The 22,497-nt window shown below is 53.2% G+C and overlaps 1 long non-coding RNA gene across 1 annotated transcript; it reads right to left on the bottom strand.

Moving 5' to 3' along the window:
• Nucleotides 1-6,921: 6,921 nt before the first annotated feature.
• LOC137759659 (uncharacterized) lies at nt 6,922-21,704 on the bottom strand. Its single transcript, XR_011073126.1, has 3 exons — nt 21,528-21,704; nt 9,397-9,519; nt 6,922-7,001 (listed from the first exon to the last, which is right to left on the bottom strand). It is a non-coding gene; the product is annotated as an uncharacterized lncRNA (long non-coding RNA).
• Between the last annotated feature and the right edge of the window lie 793 nt (nt 21,705-22,497).

The raw sequence follows: 22,497 nt of genomic DNA, 5'->3' as shown, positions 1-22,497 counted from the left end.
AGGGAGATCTCATACTTTATGTCTTCAATGTGGCCTCTTAGAGAGACAGCCTGAGACGTGTGGGAGCCACCTGGTCCCTGGGAGCACGGCAAGCAGACCCCAAAGCGAGGCTCCTGGGGTCACGACACCTCCTGTCTCTACCAACTCCATGAAAAGCACTAGGAAGAGTTTGTGAAAAGTTCTAGTGTTGCACCTGGACCACTTCAGGTCTCTGGGATTCAGTCAGCTAGCATTTTCTCTGTCTATTCAGATTGTCTTCCTTTTATTTTTTATTTTTGCAGTTTTTACTTTTGGCTGAGGAATTGCCACAAGCCACTGAACCTGGAATCAATCCTGGCTCTGCCTTATGCTATGTGAGTGACCGTGGGCTGGTCACTTGACCTCTCTGAACCTCTCCATGCCACTGACCTTCAGGAGCTTTGAGACGAAGGTGATGCGAGTTAAAGTAAACCGTAAGTGATGGTCATTGGTAATGTGATGATGGATGGGGCTTACGTGGTCAGTGGCTCAAAAGTGACTGGAGCAAAATGAATCTCAGTGTGTGTGTGTGTGTGTGTGTGTGTGTGTGTGTGTGTGGAGAGGCAAGCCTGAGGGTTCCTGAAGCAGGTTGAGGGAGGCGTCACCACAAGAGGGCACTCTGAGCTTTTTTGTCTTCTCTACCTTAATGAAAAATTTAAAAATTTTTCTGTGGCTGCATTACAAATCGAACTAAAACTTAGTGTTTTGTTTTGTTTTGTTTTGTTTTGTTTTTTAGTTTAGCTAACTGATTTAGCAAACTTTTAAAATAAATTCATGTACAATAATGCTGATTCGATAGTGTGCCCCTATTGCTTGGCATGCAGGGAAGTGGGATGCGGGTGGGGTGGAGGCAGAAAGAAACACATGCTTTATGGTGTCCTGGTTCAACCACTGCTCAGCTGAGTGCCTGGACAAATTTCTCAAGAGCAGGACAGTGGTGAAGTTCCCATTCCAGCCTCACAGGATGTTACAAAATGGACAAAGTGAAAAGAAAAGCAACTTAAAGGTCAAGAACACAGTTCTCAAGCCCTCTTACCTCTAGTGCATGGCCTTCCGCTTGACCTCATGCCGTGCTTGAGCCCAAGCCCTGCAGGGGCAACTCTGGGTGGGAAGGAGGCGCATCCAGCTGTTAAACCATGACCTCAAGAACAGTATTTCCAGGAATCCCCATCTTAGCATCTAAGGGATTCCTGGGAAAACTGGACCGTGAGGACAAGGTGAGAGAGTGGCCTTCAGCACCAAGGCTCTGGCATGTCCCTAAGGACCAGCTGGAGTTTTCTTCTGCATCCAGCCCCATCTGCAGAAGCCAGGGCGGCTGCTGTGTCTCACGGGATGTGGATGATTGCTCCGGGGGGAGAGTAGTGACTGGAACTTCAATTGCCCTGGAAAGTACCTTCCCTGTAGTCAAAGGCCATGTTGTCAACCAGAAACCGTCTGGTAACACCCCACTCCCCCCTTCGACTGCCATGGGTCATGTGTATTCCTTAGTCTCCAGCCAGAGGGAGGGTTTTACTCTAAACCAACTGGGCAGATCCGGTTCCCAGTCTCTGTTTGGCAACTTCTTTGTTGGTGACCCCCAGCAAATCACTTAACCTCAGCCTTCCCCAGCTGTAAAATGGGATGGTATAGGACCTACTGGATAAGGTGAGATAAATACAACTATGGTGGCCGGGGGCGGGGAGGAGAAGAGGAAGGAAATCTACAGGATTAATGGAAAATGCCTTGGTCTGTCTTTGCTAAAAGTGACCCAAGATGTAAGGACAAGACCACATGCAGTGGGTAAGAACATGGATCTGAAGGCAGACAGATTAGGTTACAAGCCCAGCTCAACATAATTAGTGTGTGGCCTTGGGCCAGTTGCTTAACTGAGCCTCAGTTTTCTTATCTGGAAAATGGGTCAATAACATTTACCTCCCAAGCTTCTTGGGAGGTTAAATAAAATTGTGCTTAGCCCAGTGATTTTCCTCTGCTGTTTCTTGCTTGTCTGAAGCCCCTGAGAGGGGTCAGATATTTGGGAGATGGCTGGACTAACTTAGGCAACACCTCAAAGAGTGAAGAGCCTGACTCAAAGCCCAGGACTTTTGTCTTTAAGGCTGAAAGGGTTTTTAGGAATTGTCCAATTCACAAATGATGAAGGGTTTCAGCTTCGAATCATTAACAGTAGCTCTCCAGAACTTAGTGCTGAGAAGGATTCTGAAGCTGTACCTGAATGCTTCAAGAAAGGATGCCTTAGGGTTGGGGGAAGGGATAGATAGGGAGTTCGGGATTGACATGTATACACTTCTGTATTTAAAATGGATAACCAACAAAGACCTACTGTATAACACAGGGAACTCTGCTCAATATTATGTAACAACCTAAATGGGAAAAGAATGTGAAAAAGAATAGATACATGTATGTGTATAACTGAATCACTTTGCTGTACACCTGAAACTATCACAACATTATTAATCAACTATACTCCAATATAAGATAAAAAGTTTTAAAAAATTACAAAAGAAAAGAAAAAAGAAAGGATGGCTCGACTGATTAGCAGTGTCTGTCATGGGCTCAGAAAGCAAAAGCAGAGTCAGGGTGCTGGGTAATGGCCACCACTGAATGCTCCAACACCTCATTTTACAGATGGACAAACTGGGGTGCACAGAAGATTCAGGCCTTGCCCAGAATCATGAAGCAGGTAGTGGCACAGGTAGGACTTGAGTCCAGCAACTTCCTCAGCTGACCATATGGAGAGTGGAAACATTCCCGTCCTTCCTGGTGCCCGCAAGCACCACTACCACTTACCACTTCCAGGCAACGGCCGCAGAACAACTTCTCCCTTCCCGAGCTACAGTGCTTCATCTCAGACTCCCAACTGACCAGAGATGCAGCACTGCACCTCAGGCTGGGAGACAGGGTGCCACGCTGCTCTGCACCAGGGGCTGATGGCAGGGAGTCCACCCTAGACAGGAGAAGGGGCATTAGAGGCGCCTCAGCTCCACCATCCAGCTGTTGCCCCAGAGGCTGCTGTAACTACCACAGATGTGTTTCCCGTCCTCAGCCTGGCATTTGAGCCCTCTGGGACCAAGCCTCAACCTTCCTTTTCTTTTCTTTTTAAACAGTTTTATTGAAATATAATTCACATATTTAAATTGCACAATGAAGTGGTTTTTAATACATTCACAAAGTGGTGCGACCATTGCCACAATCAATTTCAGAATGTTTCATCATTCCAAAAGAACCCTCTTACCATTTAGCCCCTCCTACCCACCTCCCATCACCCCTAGCCCCCAGGCAGGTATGTCTCTACAGAGCTGCTAATCTAGGCATTTCAATAAATGGAGCCATCCAATATAATGTTCTACCTTTTGACCCCATACCCCACATTTATGCTTGGTGCATCCCAGCCAAACGGCACATTCATGGTACTTTATACCATCAAACATTTGTCTTAGCTTCCTACCTGGCCTCCTTGCTTCTACTCCCACCGACTTCCCAACCATCCATCCCAGCCATCCTCCTAGAGAGATTTCTCAAAATGCAAATATGCCCATATCTCTCCGAGGCTTAAAATGCTGAAAGCTCTCCTACTGCCCTCTGGCTAAATTCTGAAACCCTCACAAAAGGCTACAAGGCCTGACCCATCTGGCCCAGCTGGCCACTTCCTCTTGGGCCTCTGCCCCCCTTTTTCCATTCCTCCAAGGAGCCCTGTGCCTACCACCTCGGGGCCCCCAGCTACCATGCTGCTCCCTCTTGCTCCCCTGCCCGTCTCCTCCTGGTGGAAGAGGAGACCAAATGGCTACTTCTTCTGGGAAGCCCTCTCTGACTTTCTCAGACATCAGGACACCCTGGTCCACGTCCTCACACATCCTCTGCCCTCTTTCTGCCCCCTTTCTCTTTCTAATCCTTTACCATACTTGTGATGGTAGATGCCTAATATGCGTTGTCTGAGTGGCTGAATCATATTCTTCAACCTCATTCTCTCCAGCGTCAGAGCTCTTTGCATCTGGGTCTGACTGGGTTAGATCTCCAGTTCCCTGAGGACAGCACCCACATTTGTTAATGGTGAGGATCCCTGAGCCTTGTGGAGGCCTTTGTACATGATGATGGGTCCCAGGGAATGCCACTTAGTGGATGATTGAATGACCATGTAGATAATTCATTTTCCTCTCAAGACCTGGCTTGGGTGGGAACCTCTGAGTGAGCAGGCTGAGCCTCGCCTCTATTTCTTCTGCCCCACCAAGATCTCAGGGCACCCCCAGAGGACCCTCCTGCATTGCTGATGCCCGCTGTGGTGGCCTTGGTGCCGGATGACATATACTTTCAGGGATGTCTGAAGGGTGAAGGGGAACCAGCAGCCTTTTCTCGGGGGTGGGAGAGAGCAGGAAAACACACACACCTCCTTCGAATAATAGTCTCATATGCCTCTGGCAGAAGTCTGAAAGCAGGCCCCGATCTGCAGAGTGTTTTCCTCTGGTCTGCCACTTGGGGCAAGTCAGGCCTGATGGCCTGCTGAGTGGGACAGCCCCTTCCTCAGGTATTCCCACCCAAAGAACTGCCTCCATCTAATATGGAATTCTCATGGAGGAACTCTTTCCAAACTGCGTTTGGCTGGGGAGTGATTCCAACATCAGGATCCAGCTTGGGGGTCCTGAACAGCCCACAGCCTGTCTACTCCACTCTCAGACAGCTCCCACTAGCTCTTGGAGAGGAAACGCTCGCCCTGGCCAACGTGGAGATTTCAGTAAGAAGCCAGGGAGGGTCGTCCCGAAAAAGTGATCATTTGCTGCTGCGAAGCAAGCTGATAAGGCCAGCCCCCTGCATTCCTTGGTGCCGGACTGTTTCCAAAGCTCTTTCACCTGACCACCTTTGGCTTCCGAACGCAGCACAGAGAGCGGGCGGTTTTGTGGAGTACATGGCCTGAGCACTAACTTTGTTTCTTGTTTTTTTTAATAAGTTTATTTATTTTATTTTTATTTATTCTTGGCTGCGTTGGGTCTTCACTGCTGTGTGCGGGCTTTCTCTAGTTGCGGCGAGCGGGGGCTACTCTTCGTTGCGGTACGCGGGCCTCTCATTGCGGTGGCTTCTCTTGTTGCGGAGCACGGACTCTAGGCGCACAGGCTTCAGTAGCTGTGGCACGCGGGCTCAGTAGTTGTGGCTCGCGGGCTCTAGAGCGCAGGCTCAGTAGTTGTGGAGCACAGCCTTAGTTGCTCCGCGGCACGTGGGATCTTCCCGGACCAGGGCTCGAACCCGTGTCCCCTGCGTTGGCAGGCGGATTCTTAACCACTGCGCCACCAGGGAAGCCCCTGAGCACTAACTTTGGAAGACACAGTGACTCAGGCTATTCCGTGTGTTTGCGTCCAGTCCTTCTGTTTCCCAGGGGGATAGAGCCTCAGTTTGGTGCTATCCTGTCTCTGACACTTTTCTGGCTCCTGTTTATCTCCCTCAGGCCCAGGGCCTTGCAAGCTATGTACCAGAGGAAAGAGTAAGAACGCTGTTGCCTTTTTACTGTCTCTATTCTTACCTTTATTATCTCCTAATTATGGACAGTATTTTAGTTTCCCATTTATATTTAGGTATTAAAAATGACTCATCTTAAATTTTAAAATATTTTGATCGTTGGCAGATATGGCAAAAATTTAAAAGGGGGCATCTGAGTGCCTGCCGTTTGAAAAGCTGCCCCATCACATTTAATCTGCAGAACAGCCATACGGTGGTCAGGGGACCCTTATCACCGCCACATGGAGGGCCAGGAAGGGGAGGAGACAGTTCCCGGGTCACAGACTGGCTTGAACCAGGGGAATTGGCGGCTATTTCCAGCACACCCCATTGGGCTCAGAATATTGCCACAAAGATAGCAGCTCTCCTGGGTGTAGAAACAGGAAGTGGATGGGAGGCAGTCCCACGCTCCTGTGGGAAACTCTGACACAGGGACAGAGGTTGAGACCTTTGACCAGGGGAAGGTATTTGCCTCTATATCCTCTATGGCTATAGGCTGTCTAGTTCTGTTCCTTTCTCTCTAGAAAATTCATAGTGATGCTGATGGTAATAAGAACTGTCATTTCTTGAGTGTTTTAATTGTGCTAATCCCCGTGCATCCCCAAGGCTCCATGGGAAGGGGATTTTCCAAGGGCATGGAGCTAGGAGCCCAGCTGGGATTCCTATCAGAACAGCTGCCTCAGGACCGTAATTTCTAACCTCCATGCTCCATGTCTCATCCCCTGACCAATTTACCAATCCATCAGGGTTGGGGACAGGGTCTAACCATTTCACCTGTCCGTTCAGCAAACCAAATGCATCTTCTACGTGCCGAGGGGAGACAGGCCTGAATCTGATGTGGTCCTTACCCTGGAGGAGCTCAGTCAGTGGAAGGAAATTGCCCTTGGCAAGTTGAATAGGGGACAGACCCAAGTGGCATAGGAGAGAGCCCAGAAAGGGCTGCTGAGGGCTTAGGTTCCTCCTCCCTGGGGGAACTGAGAGGGCTTCCTGGAGGAAGAAGTTGTGCAGCTGGGCTGGGAGGAGGGCAGAGTTGCGGGAAAGGTGTCCTTCTGCTGGCTCTCTGGCCCCAGGAACTCTTCCCTTGAGTCTTGCATACTTGGTGGGAGGCAGACAGAGCTGGCCCTGGCCCCTTTTCTCCTTCAGATGATGTCTCACTGAGAAGGGGGTCCATAGCTCTCCTGTTCCACTTACCCCACGAGAGGCTCCTTCTTGCTCTGGGTCCCCAGTCAGGAGATGGGTCCCACTTGGGAGACCCAAGTGGTGTGATCCCTTCTCACAAGCGCTTCTCTCTGTCGCCCTGTTTCCCCTTCTGTCAAAGGAGGCAGTTGAGCAGGTGGCCTCACAATCTTACCTGGCAGAATCTTACCTGGTGCTGCCTGTCCACAGCCAGGGGTGCTGCTCCCGGATGATGGGCTGGTTTTTCCTCCCTGTTCCCCACTGTCTTCAGGAAATGTCGCTTGGCCTGAGGGGGAACCTCTGTCTTTTGTCTGGAAGCTCTCGGGAGGCTGGGAAGGAGAAAATAAACAGTGGCTGTCTGGATTTTCTCGCCAGGCCTGAGCCAGGAGACCTTCCTGGCTCCTTCCCTTATATGGCCAGGCCGCTCTGGGCTGGGAGTCTGCCACTGCGTTTCCCCACCATCCACTGTCACTGAGGGCTGGGGGCCACCGCTGGTCACCTGGGACTCTGGTGCTGCAGAGGCTTGGGCAGGGCTGAAGGTGGAGGGCGGGACCCAGGACATGTCCCTGTGGTTGCCTGCACAAACTGGCCAACTGTCATGGCCTCTGGGCTGCTTGGGGTGAAGCAGGTGGGGAGGATTTCTATTGGGATAAGGGGGTAGGGGGATAGGGGAAAGGGATCCATCTGGTCTTGACTTAACCCCCAACTCACAAGTGACCCTGGCCAAGCCCTTTCCCTCTCCAGGCCCCTGTTTCCCCCTGTGTCAATTAAGGGTAGGGAAAACACAAATTAATCCTCACAGTCAGCCCCATGAGGTGGGAGCTTTTGTATTCCCATTTTACAGATGGGAAAACAGGCTTCAAGAGGCTAATTGGACCACAGCTATCCAGCTAAAAAGGGAGCAAGGCAGGATTTGAACTTGGAGCTGTCTGACTTCAGGGTCTGTGTTCTGAATGGGCTGATTGCTAAGGCTCCTCTTGGTAATAATATTCAATAACTCACATATACCATATGGAAAAGGGATTCTGCTGGAGGTGCTCCCCTGGAAGGCCAGGGGGCCCCAGTGCCCAATGACCCAGCCCAAAGGTGACTGTTCTGTTAAGCAATGAGGGCAGATGCTGTAAGTCATTCCGTTCGGTGTCCCCAGAACCCCACATAGAGCCCGGTGCAGACTCAGGGCTCAGGAAAGGGGAGCTGTGGGATCACTGAATGAATGAACCTCACTAGTCACATCTGTACTATGGGCACAATCTCCTAACTCCAGGCACATTCGGAGGATTAAACAAAACAATGGATGAGAAAGCACAGAGATGCCACCTTTACGATGATGGTGTTGTCTTTCTGTTCACAAATTCCTTCTTCCCTCTAAAGTGCCCACCTGTGTCTCAGCCCCAGGCCATTGCCTCCTGAGCTGACCAGTCCCCGCTCAGCCCAGCTGTGGGACCGAGTGTTGGGGGGTAGATCTGCTCGGGGCCTGGGCTCTGGGCTCTGGCAGCAGTGACCGTGGGAGAGGCTGCCGGAGGGGAGGGAGGGAGGGAAGGTGGGGCTGGTTTGCTGGGAACAGCTCAGAAGTGAGCCTTGCATAAGCACGAACATCCTGTGTGCTCTTGAGCTAGCCCTGGAACCTCCCTCAGCCCATCCATCATCATGGCATTCTCTCGGACCCCAGCCCCCTTCCTGGGGCCCAGGGGCAGGGGGAGGGGGCTGAGGAGGGCCTGTCAGCGTGGCCGAGAGACCGCAGCTGGCAGCTCTGCAGGCCTGCTCAGTGTTGGAGCCCGATAGCGCGGGGGGAGGTGGCGCCTGCTCCCCTCCTAATGCAATTTGTTTGGACCCAGTCTCCGAGGCTCATTTGCTAGTGAATGAGGGCCAGGTGTGTGCTGTGCCGGGGCGCACGTTTGCACACACGTGTGGGGTGTGCAGAGGTTAACAGGTGTGCTGTGTTATATAAGCCAGCCTGGGCTGCGCTCGCTGTCTTTGGCGTGTCAGCTCCTTGTCCGAGTTCTGCCTCCTCTGCTCACTTCCAAATCTTCCTCCTCTTTTTCCATCCTCCGGAGATCTGGTGTCAGAATCCCCCTCTGCCCTTGACTGTCTGTATGACTCTGAGTGGAGCTCCTTCACTTCCCTGGGCCTCAGTTTCTCCACCTGTCTTATGGAGCTGGTCCCTCACCCTGCCTGCTCCACGAACAGCTGGTAAGTGTGGGAAGAATATGATGGACGGTAAAAACAACTGCTGACGGTTTCTAGAGCTTCACCGTATTCCAAGCACTGTGCGTCCGAGCACACGCCTGACGCTCTCAAAGCCCCGAGGGCTGGTTCTGTTATCAGAGGCTGACACAACCCCAGGTCTCCCTGCTTCTAGAATCCGACCCCATTTACTCCTTTCCAGGGAAGATTACCATCATCCTCCACAGCTCCCCCAAGTCCTTTGTTCTCGGTAGCACACAGGCTTTGCGTTGCTGGTTTGTAGGGAGCAGAGCGTGAGGTGGATTCTTGGCTCCTGGTGGGTTTTCCCTTCTTTGGTTCCATTTCTTTTCACCTACGACCCCCAACGCAACAGCCCTGACTTGCCGGCACCCTGTCAATCAGCAGGGTCTTCCTTTAACTCTTCCCGTTCTGAGGCCTGGTTTCTTGGTCATTCTGAGGGCTGGGATGGGGAGTTTATCGCTGGTGGGGTGGGGAGGGTGGGGTGTCGGTGCCCATGAGTGGAGGTGGGGTGGCACTCACAGGTCTGTGTCCAGGGGCCCTGCCGCCTGCCCTCCTCGGGTCTTCAGGAGGCCCCTGTCTGGGGTGTTTGCTCCTTCAGCGTCAGGGTTGCAGGGGTGGCCCCCCACCAGCCAGTGCCCTTGCCTGAAAGGAACAAGGATACCCCTTATCAGAGGATGCTGGGGTGCTCTTTGGCCAGAGCCCTGGCCTTTGTTGGTCCTGACTGGGCTGCCGGGCTCCGAGGGCTTGAGGATGAGCCTGGGCTGTTGCTGGGTCCTTAGAAACCTCAGACTGAGCCTGCTGAGATTCTCCAGGCCTCAGAGCGTCTGTCCTTCAGCCTCCAGGCCGCCATTATCTCTGCTATGCTTACCTGGCTTTCAGAGAGGGTCTTCTGAGGAGCTCTAAGCTCCAAGAGCAAGAGGGGTCACCTTCCCTTTCTAGCGCATCAAGACCCCATCAGCAAAAGAAGGGGTCTGGAAGGAAATTTCCCAGAGGCCCCGCTGACCGTTGGCCCCCACCTCTAGCCTCACACATGGAAAAGGAGCCATTTAGGGGAGGGTGGAAATCCGGGGTTCACACAGTGGCCAAGACTGAAGGGACAGCCCTGGGGCCACCTGTGACCACTTCCAGCTGCACAAGGCTTTCAGCCTGCAAAATGCTCCCTCCCATAACTTAAGGAACACTCAAAACCACTGCCAGAGATAGGAATGACTTCCTTGCTTACTGAGGTTCAAAGAGGCTCTGCAACGTACCCAGGTCAACCCCTGCTGAGTATCAGAGGCCAGCTTGAACCCTGGGCTGCTCACGCTCAACCTAGCTGTCTCCTGAGCTTGGGCAGCAGTCGGCTGGATGACCACAAAACAGAGCTCACGTCGTCACAGACATCACAAAAACCCCTGTTCCCTCTCCTGGCCTTGCTCATTTCCAAGAAATACGAGGGGCTGGGAATAGACCACATCTGGGAACCAGATGGCACTACCGTGGGAGATGGCTGAGGTCGGGGCCCCATGCAAGCACACCCACCCACACCTACGTCGGTTTATTCTGGAGGAGCTTCTTTGCCCACAGCTCCCCTTCCTCAGCTCTCTCACCCTTGTGCATGTCCTATAGCTTGTGTTCTCCTTGGGCTCCAGGGCCCTAGGGTTTCCAGCATATGTTTGGGAAGAACTGAGAAGACACTGGCCCTGGAGTCCAGCAGACATGTGTTTGAATCTCCCCCCTTGCACTTTCTAGCTGTGTGATCTTGAGCTGGTGGCTTCACCTCTCTGAACCTTGGCTTGTTTGTGAAGGTCAAATGAGGTAGATGTCAAGTGCAAGCACAGTTGCCGCACGTTGTAAGTCCACAATAAGTGGCTGCAGCTTCCATTATGAGCACAGGGCTGGGCCCACAGCGAGGCACAGGCATGGGAGCACGAGAAGCAGGAAGGATGAGGGCAAAGGTCCAAAGAGGCATCTGGAGAAGATGTGGAAGCTGGGGTGGGAGCTGCCGTGTGGGGCCCCTTTCCATGCCCCCTCCGTTGTGCGGCTCCTCTGGGTCTCCATTCCCAGAGCGCCCTCCCACCCCCTTGACAGCCCAGCTGAGTTCACCAGCCTCACACGCTCCCCACTTCCTCCCCAGGGAAGGTCGTTGCTGGGGACTTTTGAGCAAGCCCTGGGAACACAGTCTGAGGCTGACACAAGATGATGCAGGAGGAAGGGAAGAGAGGGAAAGAAAATGGGCCTAGACCCCGGCAGCGACCTACAGTTCCTACAATTCCAAGCCCAGCCTCGAGTAGCTCGGTATCTGGGAGGGTGGGGGGTAGAGACCAGGATCCCCAAGACTCCCCTTCACCCTGACCTTCCAGTGTGAACAGACTGGGAGAACAGTGACAGTGGTAACAGCTACCAGCTACCCAGCTTACACTGGGACATGCCGTAATCATAACAATGGCCAATACATGTTACAGCTAACACGCTGGGTGCCTCCTATGTGCTCCACACTTGCTAAGTGCTTTATTTTACACAGGTTTTCTTATTTTATCCTCACAATCACTTGTGAGTTAGGTACCACTCTTATCCCTGTTTTGCAGATGAGGAAACTGAGGCTCTCAGGAGTTACAGCAGTCCCTCAAGTTCACTTAGTTGGTACATGTCGGGATCAGGATTGGCTCCGGGCAGCCCAGCATGCATTTTTCAGGCTCCCCTGTAAGACCAGACTATTTATGGCACCCTTTTTACAGAGCGACAGCCAGAGTCAGCATCTCATGACATTCTGTCAAGTGTGTATTATGGAAAGCGTCCTTATGGAAAGGGAGCTGTGAATAGGGAGAGCATTTTCAGTGTAAGTGGAGGCTGTGTGGGCCCTGGCAATGGGCGTCCCCAGAAACAAGGGACTTGTCACAGCATTTCTCTTTCCCACAGCATTTCTCCCTTGTATGCTGTCTGTTTGAAGAAAACATCATGATAAAGGAGTTAGTTTTCCCTTCTGTCCTGTCCACTTTGCAAAGAACTGAGACCCCCCCCCCGCCAGGGTTCCAGTTTGCTGGGCTGGGTGATGCTTTCTGGGTAATGCAAATGTTGGTTTCTTCTGGAAGGTGTTGGATGGGAAGAGCAGCAGGTTAGGTACCAGGTCTTCTGTAGGCATGCTGTGTGATTGTAGACAAGTGCCTTCCCCTCTCTGGGCCTCACCATGATGTGATGGAGAGAAGACTGGACTCCACGGTGTCCAGAGTCCTCCTGGGGTCAGATAAAGGGGGATGGTTTGACTCCATCCCATCCCCCTGCATGAAGGAATGCATATATCTCCATGGAGTGAAAGGCACCGGGCATCAAGGGTTAAGGCTGGAGCTCCCCTGCTGCCTCTCACTCTCCTTGTTCCCATCTCACCCTCACTGCCCAGCCCAAGGCAGGCCCCAGGGACCCGGACCTTGGGATTTTCTGCAGCAGGACATGAAGTCTCAGAGCATTAGTGCTGAAGGCACCCTAGTTGCGTTCCCATTGTTCAGATGAGGAAACTGAGACATGGAGAGGAGAGGCAACAAGCTCAAAGTGATACAGCCAGTCAGAGGCCCAGCTGGGACTGACCCCTTCCACTCACGGAAGGATCCTAATCGGTCAGATCTTAACAAAGGTCCCTGGGAGGAAGGCGGGAGAGAGAAGGGCCTTTGAGTTCCTTTGGCTTGAAGATGGAATAATCATGACTTCCTTTTCTAAATATCTTTTGGCCCTTCCTAGAACCAGATGGCGGATGTTTGGAATTTATGTTGTAAATAGTGTTTAAGAGTGTGTGTGGAGGGGTGCAGATATGTTACTTTTCCAACCACCAAAAACAAGATCTGAGGGAGGGAAGTGGGGGAGGGGAGCTGACTGGGAGGAGATTTGGGGCGAAGGGAGAAGTGAGGGGGGAGAAAGAGGGGAGGAGAGGGAGAGAAAAAAGGAAGGGGGATTGATGGAGTGAGAGTGAGAGCAAGACAGAGACAGAGAGATGAGGAGGGAGGGAAGAGACAGCAATGGGCGAAGAGGGAGGAAGACAGAGGGAAGGTGGGTGAGGGAGATGGGGAGGGGGCTCCCCGGGTGCGGGCTCAGACGGGCTCCATCTTGAGTTCAGGAGCAAACCCTTGAGTTTTCTAAAAATAGCTCAGCCTTTCCCCCAGTGGGGCTGGCAGCAGGGACCGAGAGAGGCACGCTTGCCCTTTTATGGTAAGAAAAATCCAGATCCTCCAGGGGAGCTGGGCTGGAGCCTGTAGTTCTGGATGAAGTCTGGCCCTGGGGTCTGGGGTGGGACAGGGCTGGATGGAGGCTGTGACTTGGTGGGGTTTCCTGGCCTAGGTAGACCCACCCTCTGTGCAGAAAGGGCTGAGGTTGCCACACTGGAAAACCCTGGGGTCCTGGGGTGCAAGGGCTCCTAGAGACATCTGGTCCACTCCATCTCCCTGTTTGATAGAAGAAACTGAGTCCCAAGGAGGGGCAGAGATTGTGGGCTCCCCATGTAGGGGTTTGAAATGTCAAGGTAAGTCAGTCTGTAGGTTCACATGAAGATGGCTTACATGCCCATTGTTCTGGAGGACAGTGTGGCCAGTGTGGTCTGAGTGTCAGGAGACCTAAGGCCCACTCAGAGTTTACATGTGACTTGCTGTGTGACCTTGAGCAATCTGCGGAACGTCTCTGGTCTCAGATCCCTCACTGGAGTGATCATAAGGGCCTTCCCAGCTTTTTGCCTCTCTGGGAATTCCAAGGCTGGAAAGCAAAGTTGGGGCATAGAGGGTGCTGCTCCCAGGCAGAGGGGAATCTGCAGGCTGCTGCTTCTTCCTGTGCCTGGCCTACTTCCTGTTCTGAAGCAAAAGCTAAGATGGACTGAGAATGAGAGAGGAGGAGACTGAGGCAGATTATGGATGAAATCTCTGACTGTCCAAGCTGGTTGGGTCCAGCCCCTCACTGGGCACACTGAGGCCAGAGAGGACCTCATCTCAGGTCATGTTAAGGTCATGTGGTGAGTTGGGGCAGAGCCAGGAAAAGAACCAAGGGCTTCCCCTCCCAGCCTTGGGCTCTTTCCTCTGTAGGAGGCCTCCCATCTGCAGCAGCTGACAACTTTGGGGACCATGTCTGGCCAGGAAAAGCACCTTCCTGGGCAGAGCTGCCAGAACTGAAGATATGCCATCATCCTCTGACTACCTCTTAGAGACAGTTATGTCCTGGCAGGGTACCTGCCTCTTCTCTGTCTCCCTCCCTTGGCTGTAAGGACCATACCACAGTCTCCATCTCTGGCTAGAAGGCAGGGAAGAGGCAAAGAAGGATGCACAGGACTGCCACTCCGGCAGTCTGATCTTGGGCAAGTCTCTCCCCATCATTGGCCTCAGGTCCTGCATCTATAACACGAGGAGGTGGCTTTGATGAGCTTAAAGGTCCCTTTCAGCTCTAATAGGACTTGGTTGTTATGAGCTTGAACACCAGGAGTGTTTATTAAACATCTACCAGGATCACCAGGGTGAACGAGGTGGATTTAGTAGTACTCTGTGGCTTTACAGTCCATTAAGGCCGGGACCTAGTGCCCAAGGTTCTTGGAAGCTCCAATCCTGATATCCACTGTCTATTCTGGGAAACTTGGCTGACTCTCTGACCCCAGCTTGAGCCCAGAGCTAATGTAACTCTAGTCTTGGGTGTCCAGGAATGCCTGCTGGTCTAATCGATGATCATGCCCACCGCCCACCACCCTGCCCAGGTTTCGTTATCCCCTTGACTTTGCCCTCCCCTCCACCCTCTCCCATGTGGTGTCCACCTCCCCAGGCCCATCTGGGTCCCTTCCCTATCTGCCCAGCACCCCCATCTCTCCACACTGGTCTTCCTGTGATTCTGCCCAATGAGGACACTTGCTTTGGTCTTCCAGCTTCCTGTGACCGCCTCTCCCACCGCTGGGGGAAAGGAGGAACAGGAAAGAAAGGGGGACAAAAATAAAGCATGTTGTTCTAAACTGGAATCTTCCCTGTGACCCTCCTGGAATTTCCATGCAGACTCTGTGGGGCGTGTGAACAGGGTTTCCCGGGACGCTGGCCCCCTCTGCCTCATTCCTGCTGGGTGGAATATTCCCCCAGGGACCTGGTCTCACAACCAGGCTCCAGGTGTCTCTGGTCAGGCCTGGTGCTCCCTGGGAAGGGCAGAATGCAGCAGTGGGGTGGAAGGAAGTGGGAGGGAGGGAGGTCCCTAAAGGCCCCTGTGTGAAATCAGGGCAGAACTGATGTCATGCCTAGCTGGGAATCTGACATCCAGGCAGCCAGGGGGCTCAGCCCTGTGAGATTGTCCCAGGGCAACTAAGCTGTGATGTGAAGTCCCAGGCTGGTGGTGGGAAAGGCCATGAGGCCCAACCTCCTCTAATGCTGAACTTCTCTCTAGAGTGTCCCTGCTAAACTTGCATACCTCTGGCGATGGGAAGCTCACTGCTTCCCAATCACCTAGTCTCTCTTTGGACAGGCTATCGAAGTCTCCTTCCGAATATCCCGCTGACCCTTACCTCTCTGGGACTTCATGCCCTGTCCTTTTGGGCTACAGAGAACAAGTTCCTGATTCCCAGAAAGCTCTTCAAATCTTAAAGATGATGGCTGCAGCCCTCAGTCTTCCTACCCCTCCTAATCTCACCCCAAGGTCTCCTGTCCCATTATTTGACATCTCAGAGTCAACAATGCCCAAATTCCCAATTCTCTCTCCTGCACTGAGGCTCTTGGCCTGATGGTGTTTTGGGGGAGGGTACAGATCTCCCTCCCAGAGGCAGATGTCAAGGAGCACTTTTTCCATCTTCTGGGGCTTTGGTTTCTGGCGATCAAAGCCATTCCGCGACCAGGCTGTCGCCACTTTGCCAGCCTCAAACCTTACAGGGCTTCTCTACCTGCTCTCGGTTCAAACAGCCAAGTGGGCTTGTTTGCTGTTCTCCTGAAAATGTCTTTCCTCCTCCCTACCTTTGTACACAGAACTCTCCATCTGGAATGCCTTTTCCTCTGTTCTCGGTCTATCCAAAGTGTGCCCCTGCTACTCTGACCACCCCTACCCCAGGTTTTCCTTCCCTGAGAGTCTGGGCATCCACTGTCATACATGGAATAACCAGAGCTGTCCTCCTTCCATCCCAAATCATGGAGCGTCTCGGCCTGAAGGGCCCAAAGGGACTGATGAACTTACTTCTGTGTTGGCTATAGAGCCAGGGCTAGAGTCTTAGCCTGTTTCTTTCCCTTTCTCCCCATCTTGTTCAGCTTATCTCGTCAGATGCCTTCAGACTCAGTGGGGTTGTTGGGTCACATGTCTGAGGTCCGGCAGGCTCCAGGCAGACTGACCAGTGGCCTCTGAGCCCAGCAGCCCAGGCAGGGTGGTGTCGTGACCACTATGGATGGCCTCCCTAGGCGGCAGCCTCCCTCTGAACACTTCACCCCATCCCTATTTCTCTGAAGGAGGAGGAGGGTATGGGGCAGAAGCTAGTGGCAGCTGAGCAGTGTCCCTGTTAAGTTTGCAGGGTCCAGTGTGTTTTCCATCTCCCTTGGTGCATGGCTTGGGTCAGAGGAGGACCTTAGAGGAGGTGACCTATGCTTGTGGCTGGTATGGGCTCTCGGGAATGTGCAAGAGTGAGGCTGCTTCTTCCAGAAATGCACTAGCTGACTACCCCTTCCTCAAATAACTGATGAACTGTGACAGTCAAGGGCAGCCCAGGACTGAACAGGCCCCCAGGGGTACTCAGCCAACAGTAAGGTGTGCTCACTGGTGAGAACTGTCTGCATTTTTGCCCCTGAGCAGGCGTGGGGATGGGAGTGTGTGGAGGGGCTCTGTTTATATCTTACCGTAACAACGCCTAATCTAGAAGGAGGCATCATGCTTCAAATGGCCCCCTTCCTAAATGCCAAGAGTTTTCCTATTAGATGGGTAGAACCAGAAGTAGCTTTTTCTCACAGACTCAGGGGGACAGTGCTCGAGTATATGTGCATGGGTTCTGGAGTCAGCCAGACCTGGGTTTGAGCCACAGCTGAGCCTCTTACAAGCTGTGTGACTTTGGGCAAATGACTAAACCTCTCTGAGCCTCTGAGTTCCCAGAGGGATAATGTTATTTACCTCAGAGAGTGCTGGATGGAGGGTTGGCCGCTTGGGAAGACTTGATATATGGCGATTGTTATTTCTGAAGGAACAAGGGCAGCTTATCCCCCTACGTGGAAGGTAGAGTTGGGGTCCAGTACGGCACCTCCTCCCCCAAAAGAAACTGCCTTTTGTCATCACATTTTGGCAGTTATTTTTTATTGAGTATTTACTATGTGTCAGTCACTGTTCTAAGGACTTCATGAGTTTTAACTCATTTAATCCAGACAATTCAATAACCTAATGAGGCAGGTACTCTTACCATGCCCAAGGTCACACAGCTGTGATTAGGCAGAACTGGGATTCAAACCCAGGCAGCCTGACTCCCCTCTGGCACCTTTAACAGCCAGCCTGCTGCATCTTAGCCCCACGCTAGGAGTGCCCTGACCCGCCTGCTCCCCTCATCACCTGCGTGCTAGGATTCATGCAGCCCACACTGGAAAGGCCCCTGGCTCCAGAGTCAGCCTCTGTTTTCTCATCCAAACGAAAAGGGGCCTGATGAGTGGGTGATCCATGGGCCACGAGAGTGGGTGACTCATGCTGTGCATTTCTGGTTTGAATTGGAGAAAAGGTTTCTGGTGGTGAAGCACTGTCACCAACAAGCCTCTTTTGCAAGAGGGGAGGGGGCCGGCCTCTGCGGGCTCTCGCCATGTGTGGTGAAGCCCCATGGGGCCAGGGCTGTCTAGACAGGCCTTTAGGAGGTGGCAGACACTGTGGGCTCTTTCCTCCGAATTCCTGCAGACCATCACAGGCAACCTCTGATTGGCCCGTGGCCACTGCATACTGCTGGGCTGAGGGAGGGCCACGTAGGCTGTGCCCATCCCCACCCCAGGGCCTGCAGGCTACCCTGCAACTTGGTGCATGTAGGGCAAATTTCTAGATACCCATGTGGACAGTAGTGTTGCAGCATTTCTGTTTCTTCCTTACGTTCTTAATTATACAAATTCAATAAGAACAGAATAAAATGTGTAACATATATACTTTAAGAATTCAGATAATTTCAAGTGTTGTCAAGGAGGGGAATGCTCACGTACTGCTGGTGGAAGTTGTGCCATGGTTTGGCCGCTTTGGAAAATAATCTGCTTTCCTGTGAGGTTGACAGGTGTGCACGCCAGAACCTAGCAGTCCCTCTCTAGATATGAACCCCAGAGAAACTCTGGCTCATGTGCCCCAAGAGAGATGGACAAAAAGGGTCATAATAACCATAATTGGAAAAAATCTTTATCACAATTCTTTGCACGACCCCATGGCCCTGAGCCCCAGGGACTGTTTAGTTGGGAAATCACTGTTGAGGAAGGGCTCAGGCATAGCCTGGAGATGAGGACCTCAGAGGCCACCTCCCCTCACTCTCAAGGCTCACACAGGGAATCAGACACAGCCCCGAGGGGTCAGTGGCGGCACCAGGCCTGGAACTTGTATTCCTCGGGGCTATATGTGTCAGGTCTTCCCTGGAACAAGCCAGCCTGGGAAAGGGCTGACTTTGCCCCAAGAGCTGCCATGTGGATCCTAGGGACCAGTGACAAGCAAACTCCTTTCTATCCTGGGGCAGTGGTGGGGCTCAAGGAAGAGCAATAGCCTTGGAACTAGAAGACTCGGGTTCAAGCTCTGGTGTGGTCACCCGCTTAGCCTTGGTTTCCTCTACGAAGTGGGATCCCTCGTCATTGTGCTCAGAGGTGCCCTGGTGGGCAGGCTACAAGCATGCATTTTGCAGACTGGGTTCAAATCCCCTCTGCCACTTCCTAGCCGTGTGACCTTGGGTAAGCTCCAGTGGTTTCTTTCCCTATAAATTAGGATGATGGAATGATGCTGATTCCTTCCTCAGGGTAATCCTGGGAGGATTAAATGATAATGCAAGAGATTCAGCCCAGTACCTGGCAGGGGGGAAATCCGCAATACAAATTCATGAGGTACTTTGGAAGGTCCCTAGGAGTTATGGGGTGTGGTGTCCAAGGAGCAAGGCAGGAGGTAGGAGACCCCTGGGGACAGAGGAGCTGGGGCGGCCGGCACACATACGGTGCCCAGGTTTAATAGTTCACGAGCTGTGTGACCTTATGCAAGCTACTTAACCTCTCTGTGCCTCAGTTTCCTCATCCGTACAATGGGGATAATAGTTGTACCTACCTCACAGGGTTGTTCTGAAGATTAAGTGAATTAATTTGTGTAAAGGTCTTAGGCCTGGACTGTCATAATCACAGTGTAATTCTCCTATCCGCACCACCTTACAGAGGCCTGGGCTGGGCAGAGACTTGTTCTGTTACAGCTCTGCCATCAGCTCTCCAGGTGACCTAGAGCAGTGTTCTCTTTTTGTGGGTTCAGTTACCTCAGCTGTGTTTGTGAGGGTACCAGGCTGCTTGACAGCCCAGCATTCTCAAAACTCCATGTGCTCGGGATTCCCTGGAGAGCTTGTAATGTAGCTTCCTGGGCCCCACTCTGGATTCCCTGTCAGTTGATGAGTGTGCAGTGCTTCAGACACCGCACTTTGAGACACGTTGCCCACAAAATGCCCTATAAATGCAGGAAAGGAGACGTCATCTAGCCCATTAAGCATCTCAAGCTGACCCCTCTTCTGTGCCCCTTAACCTCTGACCTCTGAACTCACTTGTCCTACCTCTTTCCAGACCCTGTTCTCTCTTAAGCAACTCAGGGTGCTCCCTGGCCGGGTCTCATTCCCACTTCCCTCTAAACACAGCTAAGGTCATCTTGCCTCACAAGAGGAGTAGGGCCTAATTGTAATGAAGATCAGCCCCGTTTATCCTGCTCTTTGGTACCTATGTCCCTCACTTCTTTTTCCCCCTTTTTTAAAAATAATTTTTATTTTTTTAAAATTTTTATTTATTATTTATGGCTGTGTTGGGTCTTCGTTTCTGTGCGAGGGCTTTCTCTAGTTGTGGCAAGCGGCGGCCACCCCTCATCGCGGTGCGCGGGCCCCTCACTATCGCGGCCCCTCCTGTTGCGGAGCACAGGCTCCAGACGCGCAGGCTCAGTAATTGCGGCTCACGGGCCCAGCCGCTCTGCGGCATGTGGGATCTTCCCAGCCCAGGGCACGAACCCGTGTCCCCTGCATTGGCAGGCAGATTCTCAACCACTGCGCCACCAGGGAAGCCCAGTATGTCCCTCACTTCTTATGACAGCCAAGTGAGGTCGGAACCAAGACCATACCTATTCTATAGAGGAGGAAGCTGAGGCCCAGAGATGGCAAGTGACTTGCCCAGGGTCACTTGTTCTGTAAGTAAAAAAGCCAGAATTGGACCCAGGCAATTGGATTGGGTTCCAGAGTCTGCTTTTGGACTCTTATGGCCTCAGGTCTTGCATAACCAAAAGTGGGGAAGTGAGGGTGCTGGGCAGGCCGGTGCTGGAGGACTGTGTCCATTCTGGGCCCCAGATGTGGCCAGAGCATATGCAGAAGAGCCACGTTGCCTGCACGTCTTCCGGCTGTGACCCAGGCCTCTGCTCTACCCAGCCCTGCCTCCCACGTTCCCCACTGCAAGTCCCCTGCCTTCCTCTGAGTCCCCTGGCCCCACCACTTCACACCCCTGACACTCTCTGCTGTCTTTTCTGTCCCCATGTCTCCAAGGTCTTGAGCCCCTAGTACACTGAATTTAGAGACCAGCCCCAGCCCCAGCAGAGGCTGCCTTGGGGCCAGGCTCATCCTGAGGTCTCAGGGCTGTGAGCTGACCCTTCCGTTGGCCAAGCCTGCAGTCAGACACTACAGCTCCTTTCTATCACCCGAGGCTCAACCTCCAAAAGCTCCCCCGGCACTGGGTCTGCTTGGCCCCTAAGCCTGTTGTCAAACGGCAGACTCAGCTCAGGGCCTCCTGGGGAAACTTCCCAACATCAGCTGCCCTCTAGGCTCAAACGGGGCTCAGAAGCCACAGCCTGCATGGAGACCATGTTGTCTGATGGCCTCACAGTACAGAGGGGAAACTGCAGCCCAGAGAGGGTAGGGCATCCGCCCAAGGCCACAGGGCCAGGCAGTGAGAGGCAGAACTGAGGCCGGAGCCTGCGCCCCCATCCCCCAGCCAGCGTGCCCTTTCCACGGCTGCGTCCCAGCCCCGGCCTCCCTGCCTCTCTGCCTGTCTGCTGGAACCTGAGCTGACATCGCTTCTCCAACAGCTTTGCTTCTTGAAACCATTATTTGAAAACAGTTTTCCTTGCCAGGAGCCCCAGGCTCTTAGAGCTGAGAAATCAAACCTCATAGACAAGGAATAAGCACTGTCTACAGCGAAGCCAGCAAGACAGGCCCAGACGCGGGTGACGCTCAGGCGGCAGGACAGTGACGCTGTCCCCTCCCGCTGCTCCCACCCCCCATTTAACCACAGCCACAAGGAGTCCTCAAAGCCAACAGGACCACAGATCCTGCACATCGGTCAGGGCAGGATGGGCGCTTAGAGATCATCCGGTTCAGCCCTGCACAGATGAGGAAACTGAGGCCCAGAGTGGGTTAGCAGGAGAGCAAGGACCAGCCCCTGGACACAGCATCCCCCCGGGGAGGATACCACAAAGACCCCCCCCCCCCGCCACCTCCGACCGCGCCATTGACTCGCAGACCCCTGTTTGCCATTGGTTCTTACCTCTCCTGGGGTCTGGTCCAAGTGTGGCTCCTTGTGGCCTGGAGACGTGGGCCAGCCCGTTTCGGGGACGGTTTCTCAACTAACTTAACTGGGCCTCTGGCACCCCTCACTGCCACTGCCACTGCCACAGGGGCACTTTTAAACAGTTGGCACTGGGCCCCCCTCCCCTTAGCCCCTTGCCCACCGCTCCCTGGCTGCAAAGGCCCTTCTGCCTTTTACCTTATATGAGCTGAAGAGGCGAGCCTGGTGTTGGGGCGAGGCGGGTGCTGAGTCCACTGAGGGCCCCCATTGGCCCAGGCGCCTGCCACGTGACCGCCTCGCCTTGACCTGCCCCTGGTGCCGACTGTTGCTTTTACCCCCTAAGGAAGGAGTGGTTGACAATTTTCATATTTCTTCTAAATTTGGAGATTTCAGACAATGCTGGGAGGCTTGGCTCCAGCTGCCAGAGGCCCATGTGGAAGTCATTAAGCTGAAGAAGGGGGGCCGGGGGAGAGCGGGAGGCAGGGAGAGGAGGAGGAGGAAGGGGGTAGGGGCCGGAGTTCTGAGGGTTGCCAGTTGTCAGCCTGGGAACACGAGCAAACTCCCTGGGAGCAAGCTGTGTGTGAGAATTTCCTCCCTCTTCCCTGGCCCCTGTGTCCCAGGACGGGAGTGGGAGTTCTGAGATTTTTTTCTGGGAACCCCCAGCGGGGAAGACGCCAGTCCTGGCTCCTGGGGTCCAGAAGGTGGTGGGAATGGCAGGGGATGGGGGACCATGAGGAAGTAAATCCTCTCTCCAGAAAGCTGGGACCCTTGGATGCCAACCCCATCATTGTGCAAAGAAGGCTGGGTCCCCAGAGGGCTTGCCCCTGTCACACAGGGGGCTGCGACGGGGCAGGAGAGGGAACCCGGGGACTCGCCACGGGGGCTCCCTTTCCCCTGAAGTCCTAGTCCTGAGAAACGCTTGTCTCTTGCCCTTTCTCATTATACTGTG

Source organism: Eschrichtius robustus, chromosome 2 (assembly GCF_028021215.1).
Source record: "Eschrichtius robustus isolate mEscRob2 chromosome 2, mEscRob2.pri, whole genome shotgun sequence".
In the NCBI taxonomy this organism is placed as follows: domain Eukaryota; kingdom Metazoa; phylum Chordata; class Mammalia; order Artiodactyla; family Eschrichtiidae; genus Eschrichtius; species Eschrichtius robustus.
Note: the sequence above shows the minus strand (reverse complement) of the source record. Positions and strands in the feature narration are given on the sequence as shown.